This window comes from Podarcis pityusensis, assembly GCF_964106645.2.
Source record: "Podarcis pityusensis genome assembly, chromosome: 4".
NCBI lineage: Eukaryota > Metazoa > Chordata > Lepidosauria > Squamata > Lacertidae > Podarcis > Podarcis pityusensis.
This window is the reverse complement of record NC_138027.1, coordinates 91,191,447-91,196,878: the sequence shown is the minus strand read 5'-3', so window position 1 is coordinate 91,196,878 and position 5,432 is coordinate 91,191,447.

Here is a 5,432-nt window from a genome sequence, read left to right as displayed (position 1 = left end):
TTAAATTCTTTCTAAACAGAGATCTTGGGTTCACATTCTCACACACCATCAATGAAATAAGAATCTAACATAAGAATCTAACATTTCTTACTTTCTAAATCCTTTGCATAATTACATTAAGCCAATAAATCTCATACATGACATAGATAGCTTTTTAGAAGAAAAGGCCTTTGCAAAGAAAAAAAGGAACTCAGTAAAAACAGCTTCAAAAACTCTTCAGTTTACACCCTCCCTTTCCCAGCCAGCTGCTTTTCCCATTAGCTCTCCCCAAAATTTATTGCCCTTTAACTCTCTCTATATACCTTAAACCTTAGGAAAATATGGCTAGAGTCTGATGGGAGGCACATGGTATTATTTTCTGTTAAACAATAAATCTTACTATTTACCAACTCTTAATTAGTGGTTTTGCAGCTTGATTGTATTCTGTAATATGTAGGGTCAGTGTAACATTTGTTCCCAGCCTGTAATTCTCTTTTACAACTTTGAGAAACTTGTCTCCTGCTACTGCTATAAATCAGGGGGGGCCCTTGTTCAGGAGAGCAGGAAGATAAACAACTGCCAGAATACTTAGCCAGCTGGATTCTGCCTGGCATGAAACATACAAACATTTGCAAATATTTCTTTAAGCTCATTTTAAAATACAGGCCTTGATCAGATGCCTCACTGTATCTAGAAACCAACCTTATCTAAGATAAAAAATTCATTTGTTCCTCCACTCACTTTTGTCTTTGACCCCATCTACTATTGGTACGTGAATGAGCCCCCTGAAAGACTGCCCAGAAGGAAATGTGACCCTCTGGCAGAAAACATTTCCTCCCACTTAATTCTTACCCCCTCAGGTGATCTGCAAGCCACCCCCCCCAAAAAAAAGGTGCAGAAATAGATATTATCTCTCCAGTCACTTTCCAGTCACTCAAGCACTACGATGTGAAAAAAAAAAACAAGGATATTGTTCATTCATAGTTTTGTTCTTTCACGTGGGTACCGCTGATTTATAAATGCCTGGCATTTATATTTGGTGATTTGCTGCTGATTAGCTGATGTGTTTTCCATGGGAAACATGGGAAAGTTTCCATGAAGTTTCAAAGTGACCTTAGCCAGCGAGCCCTGCCTTCCAGCGAGGGTGTGGATGGGATCTGATATCTGTGTGTATGTAGCAGAGAAAAGCAGTTTAATGAGTGTCAAAACACTGCTAGTGACAGACGCAGCTCTGTGATTTGCAGCTGGTTGGAAGAAAGAGCCTTGAGGAGCTCTGAGTGGAAGCTGTTTGCTTTGGGGAAAACAGATGCTACTTTAGAGACTAACGCTGCCTGCCTGAGTGCTTGTGTCTTCTAGCATGCTCTGCATGACCATTGGCAAATAAACACACTTCAGGAAAAAAAAAACACAAACCACTGACTCCATTGTTCTCTCATCCAAAATGAAACTCAGCCCTGTAACTCCTAAACTCTCTGTGAATTGGTGGGGATATACATAACAATACCCCCCCCCCCCACATACACACAATTCACACATTACAACTCTTTGGGAAAGGGGATGAACCAAAGTCATGTTGTCTTTCTCTGTAATAGCTAATTTGCAGATCCTTCCCAAGCATTGGCTTTGTTACTATACTTGAGTATCAGAATTCAGATATGCAACACAAAGAGATGTTATCCATGCTATTAGCTGTAGCTGAACAGGTGACAACAAGAAATGGGAAAATTAAAATGGAAGAACATTTCAAGGATGGAAAATTGTAACATGTCAAACAGAAAGATTGGCAAAGCAAGTACAAGCAACAAGAAAAAGAAACATGAATAATGATTTCAGAGGAAAGTGGTACAGATCCATTCTATGGTTAAGAGCTAGTGAAATGGGGACCTCACCATCAGCTTCACCAGAATGTTCATGGAGAGACTTGATAGGCTGAGATAAAAAATAAAACCAGCAGCAACAACAGCAATACCTCCCAAACAACACCCCAGTCCAAATCGGTTCAGCAGTCTCAGCTTCTGTATCTGGTGTCAAGACAGAGTCCCACCCTGTAGGGAGCAGGTCTTCCAGGACTCACAGCCAATTTGGAATCTTCTGGAATCTATCTGGAATCTTCAGTAGCCTCAGCTTTTGTAGCTGGAGTCAGACAGGGCCCTGCTCTCCCAGGCCAGGTGGGAAAAAACCAGCAAGGCAGGGAGCAGCAGGAGTCCCAGCCAAGATGTAAGTTTTGTGACTCTACAGACATGCACATTATTGGCTTGCTTTACTAGAGGAAAGTTCAATTTGATTATTATTTTTTATTAATGCAAAAAAGAAAGTTTCATACAAAGCATAACAACTTATCAAGCAAGCAAGCAAGCAAGCAACCTCACAATTTTCATAGTTTCTAGAATTCTAGTTTTAAGCCTAAACCAAAATAGATTACTATGGCAACAAAATCCCATGTTACCTCGGGAAATTACAGTGCACTAGGATCACTTGAAAGAGAGGGTTAAGCTTAAAACAGATAAAAGAAACTTCCAGATAAAACAAGTTAGAAAACAGCCCCAACTGCTATTAAATATTGCTATTCTGTCAGTCCTGTCAACATGGCCACCATAATTCTTGCAAGAAGGATAAAATGTCAGATACAAAGCTTTATAAATCTGAACACATTTTTTTCTTCTTCAAACAGATTGATTTATCCTGGCTAAGAAACACCATCTTGGAATCTTCCTTCATCATTCAGCCACAATATTTGTTACTGCCCCTAACCATTTAGATTTGCTATCTGAGAAACGCAAGATAATTTTTACAAAAGTAATTTGCATGTTATTCTCACAACGATAATATAAAATAATTGACCACGATGTACTATGCTGTCTTTTGTGGAACTGCTCTTGAGTAAAATAGATTGTGACTTGCTACCATGGAATCAAACAAGAGTCTATCATCAGCATATTTTATTTTTAGTGTGCCTAAATAAACTTGGAGCCTGATTTGCAGCGCAGAACTGAAACAAAAACCATTAAAGCTTAGGACTTACTTTAACAACAGGAAATTCTTCTACTTTTCAGGTGAAAGAGTGAAGTATGCTCTCAGAATAAAGACACAAGGACACAGGTTTTTAGATTAACGTTAATGGGCAAAATTTAGGCCACAACTTTATTGGTTATAGAATGTGAGTGGTATTGGCTTAGGCATTGGCATCCACAGACTATATCTGACTCCTGCCCACCTTGCAGGGAGTCTGGTAAGGGTAAACCACCAATAGGGGGAGCCCCACTGATGTGGATTCAGTGGGAGGGCGGGAGATCTGCGGTGCAAAGCTGAAAGCGGGTGATTTGGCGTCGCACCATGGTTTAAATTGGTGGTTTAACTGCCATGCCCCCCCCCCCGAGCTGCCTGATTGGCCACTTGGCTACCTGGCGTGGCCGGGCCTCCCCAGCGTAAAGTGGGATGCAGTCCCACCCCCCAAACTGAGGGGGGAGGCTTGGCAGCTTTCCCACAACACATCCCCACTAAGAGGTGGAGCCGATTTATCAGTTGTTTGAGAAATGCTTCCTTCATTGTTCTTCCTAGAATGCTCTCACTCAGTCTTACTATTTGTCTGGTATAAAACTCATGAGTAGCCTCCCAAGGCAGGCAGAGCCATAGGTAAAAAGGGGGGTGGGGTTATGGCTCTGGATGTGAATATTTACCTGCCTTGCAGCCATGCAAGAATCAATTGGCAAAACACCGAAGAAGAATCAAGACAAGGAATATGGACAACAAGCTGTATTTATTAAAATACAGTGGTACCTCGGGTTAAGTACTTAATTCGTTCCGGAGGTCCGTTCTTAACCTGAAACTGTTCTTAACCTGAAGCACCACTTTAGCTCATGGGGCCTCCTGCTGCTGCTGCGCCGCCAGAGCACGATTTCTGTTCTCATCCTGAAGCAAAGTTCTTAACCTGAAGCAATATTTCTGGGTTAGCGGAGTCTGTAACCTGAAGCGTATGTAACCTGAAGCATATGTAACCTGAAGCGTATGTAACCCGAGGTACCATTGTATAACTATAGAATCTGCAATCAGAATGATTCAACCCAGTTTACCAAAATCTATGAGGTCCAGGCAGTGAGGTGAAGTGGTGGAAGCATTTCAATTCTCCCTTCTCTTGAGCCCACTGTCAGTCACATGCTGTGATCACACAGCAAGGCCCGAATAAACTCCTCCCCACACACTCCACAATCCTTGGGTATATGAACCTGACATATCCACCACGGCCCCATTGGCCAAAGTCCAGCCTGATGTGCCGGGCAGGTCCAAACACCCCTTTGGCTCCAATATTAGTCGGATATTTTCAAAAATCCAGTCAACCACCGAGACCAAATGTCAATTAGCCGAATTTAAAGAAAAACACTACTCCAGTCTCACATACAACACCCAACAGAGTGAAGCAGATGAAAAAGATGTGACACAAGCCAAGTAGTGTCACCCCCCAAAAAAATCCCATTCAAGTCTCCTTAAAGAAGTCAACTAGCAGAGTTCATACTGGAAAAGGGGTGGGACAATGGGTGTCTCAATGAGAAGAGGGAAGAGTGTGGGGTGGAATGAACTTAAATAGCCTGGGCTTTACTTCTCCCCTATAGGGCAACTTGCTCATGTGGTGCCCCATGGGATAGTCCATCTCTCCTGTTCTTGCAGGTCCAGAATAATTATTTTTGAAAACAACAACCCAATTTTTCCAATATCCATACAGGCAAGCAAGAGACCTGATCACAGTTCAAGGACATATTAGGACAAGGCAGATGCACTTGAGGATGATGTGGAGCAGGACCAGTGAGAACTGTGGCCTGAAGAGAAGAGGCGTGTCCTGGGAAGAGATCAGATCCATTGCCCTTCTCAGACATCATCAGAAAAGTGTTGTGGTAGGCGCCTGTGACTTCAGATGAACTTTGCCAACTTTAAACATATTTAATAGAATAAGAACTGGATTGGAATTGCTTGAAAAGAATGTGGGTTCATGTTTGTGTTCCAGTTCCAAGAAAATGGAAATGTCCATACCTTCAGCGAAGGAAATGAAGCATGCTGATCCACTATCAATATAACTTCCCAGTTTCAGGTAGAGTGATAATGGACTCCAAAGTGAGCCTGGTCTGTTTTGTTCTTTAGTGTAGATTTTATACATGCTGTATTGTGCCTTGTGGAGACATAAAAGTGTGGGAAGCAATGAGCGGAAAGAAAAATGACAAAGGAAAGAGCTTTAAAACTTTTTTTTTTTAAAAAAAGATGCTAATTGAAGTAAGGACTGATCTAAAAGAAACTGGAATAAAAATAGTTTAGCTTGGTGTGTTTATTTATGTACAGAGGAAGGTTGAGATATGTGGCTTGCAGAATGTGTGTGTGTGTGTGTGTGTGTGGCCAGAAATATCAGAATCCATTATCTGACTAAACACCATATTTGCATACATGCCTATATAAATACTAATCTAGTC